This window comes from Brienomyrus brachyistius, chromosome 2 (genome assembly GCF_023856365.1).
Source record: "Brienomyrus brachyistius isolate T26 chromosome 2, BBRACH_0.4, whole genome shotgun sequence".
Taxonomy (NCBI): Eukaryota; Metazoa; Chordata; class Actinopteri; order Osteoglossiformes; family Mormyridae; genus Brienomyrus; species Brienomyrus brachyistius.
The window spans coordinates 15,774,479-15,790,185 of NC_064534.1; positions in this window are offsets into that span (position 1 = coordinate 15,774,479).

Here is a 15,707-nt window from a genome sequence, read left to right on the forward strand (position 1 = left end):
TTCATGAAGTAAATTATGTCCTGGTCTTATACTGTATTTCATTACTGAGAAAATAGAGGCAACAAAATTCAGTATTTGGGATTATTACAATAATAATGTGCATAAGACACTGTGGTAGTTATCTTCTAAATAGTTTTACATTTTTAACCATATTACAATTATTAAATTCCATTTTGAAAATCAATTGCAAACATTCTCCCTTATCTCTGTTCCATTAACTGAAGAACCACATACGTTGATGATCTGGCGAAAAGTCAATTTCAACCAAGTGTGGACATCCATTCTAGATGTATTCTGACTTAAGGGGTAGCTTAAACTCCATCCTTAAACTGTCTGTCTTGTTCACCAGGTACCGAGTAAAACAGCGTGTGTGCTCCGGTTGGAAACAGCTGTTCATCCACCGCATTTTTTTTTCCTCCAGGCTTGAAGCAGACAATTCAGTTTTTGATGAAAGGCTTCCAGATCTCAGCTGCCAGAGCAGATTTGTCAGAATGAAGGCATGTTTGCTGGTTACTTTTTCTATCAAAGCGCAAGTACTTCATTATTTCCCTGAATGGTGTGGTGCGCTGGGAAAAAGGCTGCCACCACTGACTAAACTACAGGCAGTGACTGAACTACAGGTGTTTGCGTCGATAGTTCCATAAAAAAAAATCACCGAACAAAACACAAAGCAATAAATGTCCATCCACTACTGTGTTGTCGGAGGTGTGTCTGCCCAGAGAGTGCATCTCTGAATATTTCTCCTGTGACTTGCATGTCGTCATTGTTGCATCTAGCGGCTGCAGGTGTCTTTTTCAGGGGGCCACGGACAGCTCTTCTCCAAGGAATTTGCACATTAAGTTCTACAGTTTCACACTCTGTGCCATCAAGACCCTGTGTTTCTGAGACGCAGGCATAAACTGATCTCAGTAGCGGTTCCACTGATAAAGCTGAAGCAGACACAGTGGTGATATTAAGTATATTAAATAACCAAGTAGATTAGTCTAGAATTCAGTTTATTATGGACCTTGGACTCCTTATACCTCTTAATAATATGGAGGATTAATTACATTCAGTAGGAACTAATGATTATAAATAGAGAACAGGAAAATTTATCATTGTTAATCACAATCACTGCTAAACTTTTGACTCTGTTAAATATTTAACTCCTAGACCTAGGTTTTTCTTAAATTAAACCAATCATTTCCCGATCTTTAGCATTTATTAGGATCATTTTTGAGCATTTCTCTAACTGCCTTATAACAATGTGTCTGACACGTTTGATTTTGATGTTTTGGATTAGGCCTGCTATGTGAATAAAAATATAGCTAGTCGTTTAAAAGTTGAGTCAAGTGACAAGGATGCAGATGCACAATGCAGAAAGAATTTCACAGTGCATGAAAGAACAACAGAGAGGAAAAAGGAGAAATCTACATGGTGAGACAAAGAGCAAAAACTCAAGAATCACGATAAAACAACAGAATAAGAAGCAACAAAAGTGCAGTCAGTAAGGATTGGTTCCTGCCATGCCCCTCCTGTATGCCAGTTTCCCATTTGGCCAGCAGGTGTCGTTGGCCATCCCAGTCCTAATGTGTTCTGTTCCCTGGGCTGACACGTAGCTTCCATGCTTCCTTCTTGTTGTGTTGATTATTTTACATTTTTGAGTCTTAGTATATCACATGTTAGTTAGGTATTGGTGTATTCCTGTACAGATTCTTGTTGATGTACCTTTGTAATTTTTCCTTTGTGTCATAATGTTCAGTAAACTTTGTTATCTAGTCTTCCCCGGTATTTGGTACTTTGTTTCCATTGATTGCCTACATCAGTTCCTCAGTGTTCCTTGCCGTTAGTGTTGTTAACTGCCCACACCTGTCTCTTGTTGATTCCTATCACGTGTGCATTTACGTGCCTACCCATGCTCCATTCTTCAGTTGGTCATTAAATGAGGCCACATAGGTCATACAGTAGACTCACTAGATGTAGCTGTGACCATATTTTGCCTTCAATGACACAAAGCTCTAAACTTCCTACAAGGTTAGTGATTCTAAAGACATTCAACAATTGAATGATATGATGAACAGAGGCCATAGTCCTCCAAGTCCACTAGATATTGTTGAAAACCTCTGTGGTGTCTGGCGTCCAACAGGGCATGGACCGAGCATGCTGATACGCCACCAATGTCTAGAGGTGTTGGGGGCACACCTGAGGTGGAGGGTGAGTTCATTAGGCTGTAATAAACTTGTTTCAGTAGGGAGATGTGGAAAATAGGGGAGGTGTAATAATTGGAGAGTAACTGTAAGTGATTGGTGACAGGATTAATACTCTTTTTGATGTTAACAGGATACATTAGATCTAAGATTTTTTGGAGGCAAAGGAGACAGCTTTGTGTCCTGAGTTGGACAGTCAAACCTGGTTTTCCTGGTTGGAATAAGGGAATGGGGTGGCAGTGACAGCTCACCTATTTTTTCTGGGTCCCATTAGACCGTTGGAGTTGAACATGGGCATCTTTCACACTTAACATCTCCTTCAGAATCACTTGACTGAGGCTTCAATGATCTCCATCTCCCACAGGAACAAAGGATACTGTAGCCTAGGACCTGTTTTAAAAGGGGAGTAAAGCATAATGCATGAATGATGGTGTTTTATGCATACTCAGTTCAGTCTAGATACGTTCTCCAATCTTTGTGGTTGCTAGAATGGTATTGCCTTAACTTCCAGTCTCCCAGTTCAACTGCTCAGTCTGACCATTATTTTGTGGGTGGTAGCTGAAGAGGTGCACCGAGAATGTTCTCTTTCACATCACAATCAAAGTCCTGCGATACCGATGTCTTTAGGAATCCCAGTGAACTGAAACCCTTGATTAATCAAACGGCCGGACAGGTGCACAGCATGAGGCAGGCCAATGAAAGGTTTCAGATGGCAGATTTTTTTGAGAATCTCTCAGCTGCAACTAGAATTACAATGAATGTGTTCAATGAAGAAAAATATGTGCAGACTGTCCCTGACTTACAGCCAATGCAACTTATGATGATTCATACATACAACCAAAGTTTTCTAAAAAAAAAAAATATAAAAATAAATTTTGGGCCATGCACTCTGCAGCACTTCGCTGGTACATTCGATAGTAATGTACTGTAGGGCCGCATGATCGCCCTGGCTTCACATGCATGTCCCAGTCTCACTCTCACACCTGCAAGTCAGTGCGATTATCCTATTTTGATGTACAACTTGTCTGTCTGAATGGAATCTAGTCATAAGTTGAGAACAGTCTGCAATAATGTTCATTGCAATGTGTGACCGTGGTCTTTAAGGAATGAGAAACGGTTTGAGTGTGCCTGCTGGAAATGATTGTGGGGTCTTACACAAAGCATAGAGTCCTTGATATAGAGTCCTTGATATCATTAGCAATGGATAGATACAAGAACTTAGAAGTGAGTGGTTCTGAGGTACAGGTTGTACCAGGGTAACCAGCACAGAGGGAAGTGTGTACCCACTGTAGGAACTGCGGCCAATAATAATATTTATCAGGAGGAATGTCTGGGGAACTTACATCTACAGTACATTGTGCCATCTGATGGGGGGCCTGGTATGGTTTCTGAAACTGATAGACTACGAGGTAGTTCAAAATGCTGAGTGTCTCTCTTGATTTTTTTATACAGGGATTATACATAATGGTGAAATTAAAGTGAGTATATATATATATATATATATATATATATCCATCCATCCATTTTCCAAACCGCTTATCCTATTGGGTCGCGGGGGGTCCGGAGCCTATCCCGGAAACAATGGGCACGAGGCAGGGAACAACCCAGGATGGGGGGCCAGCCCATCGCAGGGCACACTCACACACCATGCTCTCACACATGCACACCTACGGGCAATTTAGCAACTCCAATTAGCCTCAGCATGTTTTTGGACTGTGGGGGGAAACCGGAGTACCCGGAGGAAACCCCACGACGACATGGGGAGAACATGCAAACTCCACACACATGTGACCCAGGCGGAGACTCGAACCCGGGTCCCAGAGGTGTGAGGCAACAGTGCTAACCACTGCACCACCATGCCGCCCCCCTATATATATATATATATATATATATATATATATATATATATATATATATATATATATATATATATATATATATATATATATATATATATATATATATATATATATATATATATATATATATATATATGTGTAAAGTTTGTGTGTGTGTGTGTGGTCTATGGTCTTCGGCCAATTCAGTTTTTGAGTCATGCAAATTCAGACAAAGTTCATGTAATGAGATTTTAATGATTGAAGAACGTTCTGCAACATTTTCATTGTACATTTCAAATGGTAGAACAAGAAAACCCTAGTTGGGAATCTAGTACAATGCCCAGGAATGAGGTTGTGGGTTAATGAAAGTCACATTTTTACGCTTTGGCTTGGGGGTTGTATTCCCCGGAGACTCTAGACAGCTCCTCCATATTGGAAGAGTAGATAAGCAGGTCATCAATACGGACAATAAGCAACTTATTCTCCACACAACCCGTTCATGAAGTGCCGGAATACAGATGGGCATTAGCTAGTCTATATGACACCATGAGAAATTCATGATGTTTTCAGATGGTAATAAATGCAGTCTTCCACTCATGTCCTTCACAAATTCTAGTGAGGTCGTTTACATTTCAGAGGTCTAGTTTTGCAAAGACGGTGGCCAAATGGATTTGCTCCAAGACTACTGATATCAGGGGAAGAGGCTAGTGGAATTTAATGGCTGTATCATTTAGAGCTAGATTATCAATACAGGGCTGATGGGTACCATCCTTTTTCTCCACAAAGAAACCTGAAGCAGCTGGTGATATAAATGGCCCAAAACTGAGAACCTCCTCAGTGTAATGCGCTGGTTCTTCTAGCTTCCAAGAGGTCCCAGGATTATGAAGACAGAGCCATGGGTGCAATCTACTCATCATTAAACGCTCCATCTGTAGTTGGCTGTGGCCTTTTGGCTTAGTGACTCGGCCGGTGCCCAGCGATTTCCATCAAGTGCATTGACAAAAATGCACGGATTGACAGCTTTCTTCACCACTTTGTGTTAATAAATTACAAGTAGCACCAGAGTGAATTACCACCAAAACAGACAAAATTGTTTGCGCGAGACGTTTAATGGTACAGATGCTCTCCCGCGGTTTCTGAAGATTGTTCTTCTCTCCAAGGATTAATCAGTCACTGTAACCACTGGTGTTCAGCTCTCCCACAGCAGAAGAAAGAAGTGCAGCTGGAGGCATCTCTGGCGTCCCTCCTGTGATAAGGAGGTAGAATAAATGAAGCCAGAAATGATTAGAGAGGTTTTTTGGTCTTTCCATTAGTTTTTTTTTTTTACCTTTTTATCTCCATTTCCAGGAATAATGCAAATAGAACTACAGTCTGGGTTCCATGAATTCCATGAATAAGTCTTCAGTTTGGACAGATTAAAAGACATAAAAGTAAAACTGTGATTCAGGCACCCATAGGGAAATATAGCAGACATGTGAACCGATACGAAAACAGTCAAAAAAGAATCATCTGCTACAGTGAGCTTTAAAGGAATTTGCTATGGCATGCATGATCATTGTGATGTCATTTGTGTGCAAAAAATGACTTACATGAGACCAAAACATTTCTACTGTAAACTGCTGATTACTGTACAGTAATTGCCTTCATTTATTCTTGATTGCAATGATTAAATCTTGAGTTCTTTATTTATTTTGCAGATCAGCCGAAACACTGTTTGTTGTTAATGTGTTTTCAGATGTTTCCCTTTATATTGTTCAAAGTGACTGTAGCATTTGGTTTCCTGAGATATTTTTTATTGAAGTTGACGTGCAAGTTATTCATCATTAATGTCGAAAGGTAAATTGGGATTTCAAGTCAATAGAAATTAATACTTTTGTTGCCAAATTGTATTTGTCAAAACAACGTCTTATAATATTTGTGTTACCTGACAAATGGAAACATTACCAGATAGCATGTTCATAATTTGACTTTATGAGTTTATGCCATAGACAGTTTTTTTTGCCAAAGCATTTCAATACTGGAATTAAATGGTCAGGTTCAAGAAGTTTGACTCGTTGCAAAGTGACATCAGTATTCTCCCCACAAAGCAATTCAACTGTAAGGCATAATGGTGCAATTTCCACATATTTAATGTTCCATGCAGATTCTGTTTTGAATTATTCACTTCATTAATTGCCTTTAAAGCATGCATCACAAAGACAGAGAGCTGGCTGGGGGCTGGATGTTAAACTGGCTTTTCTTGCTTTTGACAATAAGTGTAAAATCTAATTAATTACCTTTGTTATCCCTATTCAGAGCCCTACTTCTGTTTTCTGCAATAAACTGTCAGTCAGTGATATAGAGATTTCTGAATAATAAATACATACTTATTACAATACTTCTGTAGCTGCAAAAGGGACTGTGCAGTTTTGTAATTTTCAAATTAGTGGTTAGAGGACTGATCGTTAAAAAAACTGAGCAACTACAAGTAGTCGGTTTTAAAAACCGATGGCACAAGTAAATAAAATGTTACACCCTTAATTAGCATTAGGCGTGTGAATAGCCTGTGTTAACGATGCATTTTTATGAATTTACACTACTGTACATTAATTTTATTTTATTTTTTTATTACACAGACAATAGCAGACAATATTTTATTTTGTACATAATGGTGATTCTATTCGAGCGGTGTTGTTTATTTGTTTGTGCTATTATGATACCAATAGTCTATTGGAATAGAGAGTGAAACTAAGGGCTTATTCTCATGACCAGTTTGTATTTCATGATCGTTCAAATTCATTTCTAACCATGAAGTAAATAACATAATTTAATGGTATTAACTTTTAATTGTGCTGTAATAACATTTTTTTCCAGAATCCAGATTCATTACTCACAGTAAAACAGACATAGAAACACTGCATGCAGAATATAGAGACCCTCCATCCATTTTCTATACATGCTTGTCCTACAGCATGCCAGGTTGTGGGGGTCTTGAGCCTATGGGCACTGGGCAGGGATTAAGCAAGGACAGGGCACACACACACCAGTGCTCAATTTGGTAACTCCAGTTTGCCTTAGCTTAGTTGTTGGACTGTAGGCCAAACCAGAGAATATAGAGAGAAACCCCCTGGCAACTAAGGATTAATATGCAAAACGAATGCCACCCACATAGGCACAGGGTGGGGACCCTAGCCCTGGTGCTAGAGGTACGAGGCGTGAGCGCTAACCACCACACCACCATGCCACCCTGAATTCTCAACAGCATGAATATTAACTACAACAAACACTTGCAAACTTAATATGCAATACAAGCTACGGGAAATGGCCTGTTACCAAATGACCTCCTTCCATAATCCAGAGGCTCAGTTGCACCGCATTGGCTTCACTGCGGCAGGGCTGGGAGTTTGAATCCCTTCTCTGCTGTGTGTTACATATTAAAAGTATATTGTGTGGGTGCGTGTATATATACAACCTTGGAAAAAAATAAGAGACCGCAGCACAATTGTTTCTCATTAATGAAGGGCTTCTTTTTTGCTTTATGGAATTTTAGTCCTGTTTCTAGGGGCCTGATACAAACTGCCCTAGCAGTGCACTTCACACCTGCACTTAATGTTTCCCATTCCTTTTGAAGGTCACTCGATGTCATCCCCCGATTCATGAGAAACTGTCGGATAAGTTGACGGTCATCTCTACCAATAGAAAGTCTCTTCCACCCTTTACCTGGCTGGTTTTTGGTCATTTCTAGTGTCTCCTCCTTCACCTTATTCTTGTGTACTGCTGTCTTAGAAATTTTGAACCTGGAAGCAGCCAGGTGCTTAGCGTAGCCTTCTACCAGCAGAGTCAGGATTTACAAATGCAGATTTGTCTAAGAATATAGAGCATATATATGCTCACCCAACAACAAGAATTCACAAATTTTCTTTATATTTAGCGGAAATAGCCTATACTACAAATTAAAGGTAATTAGTATACAATTATGTGATCTGAAAGAGCTTAATTTTTTGATAATTTCCCAGTCTGAGATTGCTTATTATGAATGAGACTGAAGATCGTGAGCTGGTACTGTTCTGAATAAAAACACTGCTGACTGTGACAACACCTTTCATCATCTCATCATTGTATCATCTCATTATTGCCGTTGTTCAATTATAGCTCAGGGAGAGGACGATCGGCGGGAGGAGCACTTCTGAGGAAGATCTTGGAAAGTAAATTACACCTCTTGTTTTGCAGATAAGTTTTCATGCAGCTGCTTGGCAAAATGAATCATTAAAAGTGGATTTGCAGGCCGGTTTGGTGCTCATAGAAATTAAGTATTTTTATCAGGTATGAATAATAGTAGGTTATTGTTTTTAGATAATCCAGATATTGCACTGCATACACACTATAACATAATCTATTTATGAGCTTGAGTCTACGCAGAATTCCTAAAGAAATGATTAATGTTGGAGCTCAGGTTAGTGATCGATTTCTGGCTTTGTATCTTCTCTTTATTTTTAGTTTGTCTGATGTCTCTTAATATATTGTCAATAGACTCAATAAATGTGTAGTCTAAAACTATTCATGGTGTATGATGGATGAATTTAATACTTTCTTGCAATGTGAATGTTCCTCCAAGGTGTAGAAACTTGTTACTTCTGAGGTATGTGCTTGTGAAAGGCATCCAGCAGAGACACAACATTATGTACGTTACCGTATATATCGATCATTTAATTTATGCAAGATATTAATGTAACACACAGCTATGCCCTGGGAGGTGGCACGGTGGTGCAGTGATTAGCACTGTTGCTGCACACCTCTGAGATTCGGGTTCAAGTCTCCACCTGACTTCTGATTGGGTGGGATTTACATGTTCTCCCCGTGTCATTGTGGGGTTTCCTCCAAATACTCTAGTTTCCCCCCACAGCTCAAACACAGGCGACGGTCGATTAAGGTTACCACATTGTTTATAGGTGTGCTTTTGTGAGGGAATGGTATGTGAGTGTGCCCTGTGATAGGTTGGTACCCCATCCTGGGTTGTTCTCTGCCTTGCACCTGTAGCCTCCAGGATAGGCTCTGGACCCTTTGCGAATCTGAATACGACAAGCAGTTGTAGAAAATGGGTGGATGGAACTACGCAACTGATGAAAAGAAGCGGTTTACTGTATGTGACAAAAACACTGTGTTCAAAGCCTACACACACGCACACGAAAACAGGCAGAGATTTTTCATTGAGATTCTTTCCGTTCTGGTTGGTGCCCTGAGCTTTGTTTCCACCTGACAGCTAGCATTAATATCAAATGATTAATTTCTTATTCAAAATTTGGTCATGGCCCTGTTGTACTTACTAGACACAACAATGAAAATGTCCTTTCATGAACCATGCTGCAGTCCCTTATCTCCCAAGAGCACAAGACACCTAGCTGGTAAAAAGTAAAGTAAAGCTGACTTGCAGCATGAACTTGGCATGGTAAGAGAATCACCCTTCAACAGAGATGTTTGAGATTAGAATTTATTAAATACTGCTCTATTAATGCTTACTAGGAATAGGACAACTTTATTCAGAACCATTATTTTTCCTACCTTGGCAAGCGTTCATATTCCTTAGGTCGTCAGTCATTCAATATTTTATGATCTCACTCCAGTTCGAGAAAACACATATTTTCACAAACCCTGGCATGCTCTGACGGTTCTCACCACTTTATCTAACTACTTTATTTGGGCATATAGAAGTCCATTATTTCCCTTACAAAGCCTGTTTATAGGAAGTAAAAATGGATATATGTAAAGTGAGGCTGAAAATACTCAAATAAACAGAAAAAATGAAATTCAAACAACAGTGTTGAGTCATATTTCAGCCCTGCTGTGACGAAGCTTTATAGCCCCCACCAGCATTGTGGGTTTACCCAGGATGAACAACGGCCTCACTGGGCACGTCTAGACATGTGAAAACGTTATTGCAGGATTATTTCCTTGATGGGAAAATCACAGTCACTTCCAGGAGGGAGAACTATATTAATAAAATCAAGCCATTAAAAGTGTGAAAGCTGGTGTCCGATGACTTTCAGAAGATTAAGTGCAATAAATCGAAGACATGCATTTGCCAGTCAGAGCTCATTTTTTCAACAAACCAGGGACCTATTTAGCGGTGAAGATATGTTAGACTCACAATCACAAACAGGAATATTGCAATTGGTAAAGCAACATGAAGAAATACATTATGCTGTGATATTTGTGTATGGCTGTTCACGTCTTATGTTGCTGCACCCTATATTTCACCATGAATTAATTACATAAAGATTAAAATCTGTCAGCTGTCAACAAATCAAATACTAGCTGGTTGTGCTCATAACACTGAAGTCTCTCTTGCTCCGGTTGGGACGGTGAATACAGCAACATGACGAAAGGATGGCAAGATGGAGATTTTATTTGGGCTGAGTTTAGCAAAGTATGAGAGACGAGCGAAAATAAAAAAAGTAATTTCAGCTACAGCATAAAGGAAATACACAAGGGACAACCAGGGTGTCAAGTCTTAGGAAAAGCAACAACGGGAATCGTGCAAGAAGTTTTTTATTTCTCATGTACTGTATTCTGGGTTTTCCTGTTGTTAGTTTCTCGAGTTTGGTTACATTATTAAAGTTTTTTTTAGCTCACTTCCTTGTCTGAAAACTAGGGTATCTGTTGTATAGCGTTAGTTTCAAAGTTTTCTAATTAATTTTCAGAATATGTAATCACTTCCTGTATCTGATTAGCATATCATTAGCAGTGTTTTGCAAAAATTGTTAACATAAATGTCATCAATGGATACAAGATTCCCTAGAGAATCGTTTGTGTATAATTTGTTCACATGTTGTTCATGATTTAAGGTCATTAGTTTCAATTTTGCTTGCTCTTTCAGTGCCTCTGTGGATGGCACAAAACTCTAAACTGATCAGCGCAGAGACATTTTGAAAGACAAATACAATGAAAGCTCACAGAGGAAATGTGAGAGGACAGGGAGGTGTGAAGTGCTGCTGAAGCGAGTGCACAACAAGAGCAGATGTCTCCAGTGAAGTTAGACTCACTGCAATAGATCATGGAGGGAATCCTGTAGCGGAAAGAAGAAGGCAAAGGCTTGTAGTACCGGGAACAATCGTTAGATAGACTGGCATTAATCGTGATCATTCAGACGGCACCCACCATTGAAATGTCACAGATGCAGACAACCTAGCATAGTTATTAAGAACAATTAATTAAGTTAAGGATGGACAGATGCATTTTATAGTTATTGAAAATATTAAAATTCTAAATACAAATTTGAGGCCCCAAATAAGTGAAATGCAAAGTCTTTATTGATTCAATAATCTTTGATAAGCCTTGTTCGTTTTTATTCTTATATTTCTAAAAATATATGATTCTGGTTTAATTATTATTATTATTATTTGATTATTCTAGTTTTTCTTGATCCAAGAAAGAGGAACATTCAAGTCAGACACTGATTATACCATGAGGTTAAAATGGATGACCACAGCCAGTATACTTTGTTTAAGGCAATCCAAGAGTACAATGGCATTGTATATCATGGGGCTCAAGTGCTCATTTTTGAACTGGTAATAGCACATGATTCTGCTGTGATAATGTTTGCTTTAAGTATTACAGAATATTTGTATGTCATACTTGAATTCACAACAAAACAGATAAAGCAAATCATTTCTATTAATTTCAGAAACAAAGGACAGAAAACACTTGTGTTTGTGATGGTGAATATTAAAACCATCACAAACACAATAAAATATTTTATTGAAATGTCAACTTACTTTAGATAATGTGTCTTGTTTAAGGGCAATTCAGATTATTTGCATGTAACTACTGACTGACTGGATTGGCTAATATTTTCAGTAGTTTATTTTGAATTAGTATCTTTCTGAATGACCTTCATTTGAAAAAAAAAATGATCTAAAAAAACTTGAATTTGAAATATTTAACTTGAATATCAAATAAAAATATCAAAAAGAATAATTTCATTTTGGGAATAAGGAATGTATTACAAAGACAATCATTTAAATTGCAAATGCACTACTAAAAATGACTGATTCTCAAATGCTTCATAAAACTTAAACTCGATTATGTATCGTCTGCATTAATGGTGACAAATCCTTGCTGATTCCAAATGTGCAGTTCAAATGAATGAATAAACAAGTGGGTTTAAACTGGGCTCAGTGGAGGCAGTAGCAGAGAAGAGACTGTTGGCAAATGAAGTCCATCGTAAAGAGCCCCGCACACCCCCTCAACAATGCTCCATCCTGAAGCACCTTTACCAACTTTGCATTACATCATGGTGCGGTACAACATTTTTGCTCCCTCCCTGTTCCCGGTAGCAAAAACATGGACTGTCTGATAGTCCCCGAGGACTGGGTTGAGCAACACTGCTGTAGGAAATGCTGCTGTTTTTCTTTTCTGCCTGCTGCCATCAGAGTGAACAACATCTCCTCCCCCTCCTCCACCTTCCCCTCCTCCTCCTGCACCTCTTCCTACCACGCCCACCTTATCCCCAAACAGCAGTAATGACACTGAACGCTGAACACAGCAACAACACTTCTTTCACATTTGTACATTACATGTACAATCCATATATATGTGTCAGTCTATCCCTGCAGTTTTGAATTTGCATATTCATCAAACATACTGCATGTCACATAAAAAGGTAGCAAAGAGTGAAATAGCTGCTGTTTCTCTTGACATCTCTTGTGTAAATTTAATGTGAAGATTTGCTACATATGGTTATGTTTGAATGGTTATATTTTTTTGTGAACAGATTTCGTATTAAATATGACAATATTAGTCACATTTGAGTCTAAACAGTATCCAAGGCCTGTGTTAAATAGATTCCAACTTCACGGATGGAATTACACTGTTAAACGCACCAGACCTTGAAACTCATATGAATGCATTGCATGGTTAAATGCAGGCTAACATTTTTACCCATCCAGGGTTTTGTTTTCATTTTTGATATTATTTTTCATTGCAGCTTGTCTTTCAGGCAATATTTTAGCTAGAGGGAGGCACAGTGACCCTCCAGTTGCTGCAACTGTGGACACCTACAGGGTTGGGGGATTTAATCTCACCCGCACTTTGTGTGTGTGTGTGTGTCTGTGTATGTGTGTGTGTTCGGGGGGGGGTTTGCATGTTTTCCCCCTGTAATCCAATGACATGCTGTCAACTGAACTGGCGTTTTTTAAATGTTCCATAGTGTGCACCTTGCGATGGACTGGCATGCCACCCGCGGTATTCCGGCATTTTCCGGGATAAGCTCCAGCTTCCCTGAGTCGCTGCGCAGCATAACAGTTGAAAGACAGCTGGCTGGATGGATTTCTACTCAGAAAGTCTTATATATGTATGTTCCTTAGCTGTTTGTTAAAATTTAAAAAGCAAAACAGCAGGAATACTGTAGCTAACAATTACTGCAAACCACAAACCTTATTTATTACACTTACTATTGCCTGTTAGGTCCTCTTGATTTAATATACTGCAGTGTGGTTGCTTGCTTGATTTTCCTGTACGAACACACTATAACCTTCCAAGTATTGATTTAGAACAATCCATTGTACTTCATAGTGTCCACTTGAAATCAACATTAGTATCTTTAGAAAACAATGACCTTTTATTGCACATACCTTTGCAATCTCTAATTTGTAGATTTATACAATTTTTATAATTTATCCCATATAAATCATGCAGGTGCACAAATAATAATGTCACCATTAGAACAGGCTGTTCCATCGCCGATGACTGAAAATAATAATTATAAATGAAATTATGATTTTGACTGTCTTTGAAATATATGTTTTAATGAATGGGGTGTTATGCCTCATTTAAGTCTAGGTGGGTAGATGGAGATAAATGGCAAGACTTTGAATTAACAGCGACACATTTTTGCATTCAAGGTTTGAATACATTAGTATATTCAATAACACATGCATAAAACCTTTTGTAGAATAACACACCAAAGCAGCATAGCAATGGTTTGAAAACATTGTCACATGCGGATGTGTAATCTAGAGGGAAATTTAGATGAAATACACTTAGGAATTAGTGTTGATTTCCCTTTAACATTATCACGATCTTCACCAGGAGAATAGGACTGAAGATGGATGGATGGACGTCCTGAATTTTTCCTAAACTAACAGCGACAAAAGCAGACATTTTATTAATTTAAATTTAAAGTCTCCGTAAAGGGAGAAATGAAGAATGAGAATGGTGTCTGAAACGAGGCCAGGGTGCTTCTGCCATCGCTGAACACTGCATTTCTTCAGTCTTCCCCTGCTATTGTTGTTGCCCCGCAACAATGATCACCATATGCTGAATAGAAGATGCCAACAGAGTGTGCGGTTCCTATTCTTTTCTTAATTGAATTATCCATCATAGCTTTAATAAGTGGATTACGCTACCATTTTCTTAAAGGTACCAGCATTCATTTCTTGTTCCCTCAGAACAGCTGGTACAAGTGGGTGGTTTTGTGTTTTTTTGTGTTTCTCGCACTAGAAAACTTCTTCTTCAAAGAACTGCTTTCAGGTTTAGTAAGGAACTGGCATTAAGAAAAGAAAACGTTTGACTAGTAAGACTAGATATTATTATTATTAAGGGTCCAAAGCACAAAGAGCTATGGACCATTATAGTTTTTCTTAGGATTATTATTATTATTATTATTATTTATTTTATTTTTTTTATTATTATTGTTATTGTTAGGGGCGGCATGATGGTGCAGTGGTTAGCACTGTTGCCTCACACCTCTGGGACCCGGGTTCGAGTCTCCACCTGGGTCACATGTGTGTGGAGTTTGCATGTTCTCCCCATGTCGTCGTGGGGTTTCCTCCGGGTACTCCAGTTTCCCCCCACAGTCCAAAAACATGCTGAGGCTGATTGGACTTGCTAAGTTGCCCGTAGGAGTGCATGTGAGAGTGAATGGTGTGTGAGTGTGCCCTGCGATGGGCTGGCCCCCCATCCTGGGTTGTTACCTGCCTCGTGCCCATTGCTTCCGGGATAGGCTCCGGACCCCCTGCGACCCAGTAGGATAAGCGGTTTGGAAGATGGATGGATTATTATTATTATACTAACAACAACAATAATAATAATAGTAATAATAATACATTTCCTGAGCATCCAGAACAAACAATAGGCTATGATTTAGTACATGGATTTTATACAGTCCCCTATAAAATAGTAGCATATACAGTAAATGTAAAATAGTAGCAGTGAAGATAAGTGATGTGTTTCAGACTGTGCCATAGGAAAGCAAGCGTGTTCAAATGGGCAGTTGTTTCAGGGTTCAGGTGCATCTGATTTACTAGTTGGCATAGACCGGGTAGCAAAAGCAGATTACGTAGTGAGAGCAACTACACCTCAAGTGTGACAGAGTATTTTTAATACTTCACATATTTAGGCATTGAAGTTGAATTTAAAGTTAATCAACCAGCAGGCTTATGACAACATATATTGTGTTTACAGTTTCTTTCAAATATTATAAATTCAGCATGTCATGCATATTACATACTTGTACTTCTTCTTTCACTTCTCTTTTTGGTGCAGCTAAATAATAAATTAGGGCCTGAGTAATAATTAATAGTGCATTCAATCTTGGCAAATGCTGGACAAAATCAAATTATTAGACTAACATTTCCCACATCAGGTATATATCTGTATTAATGAATGTCTCTGAACTTCCGGTGGTGGCGCTTTGGTTCCCGACTTT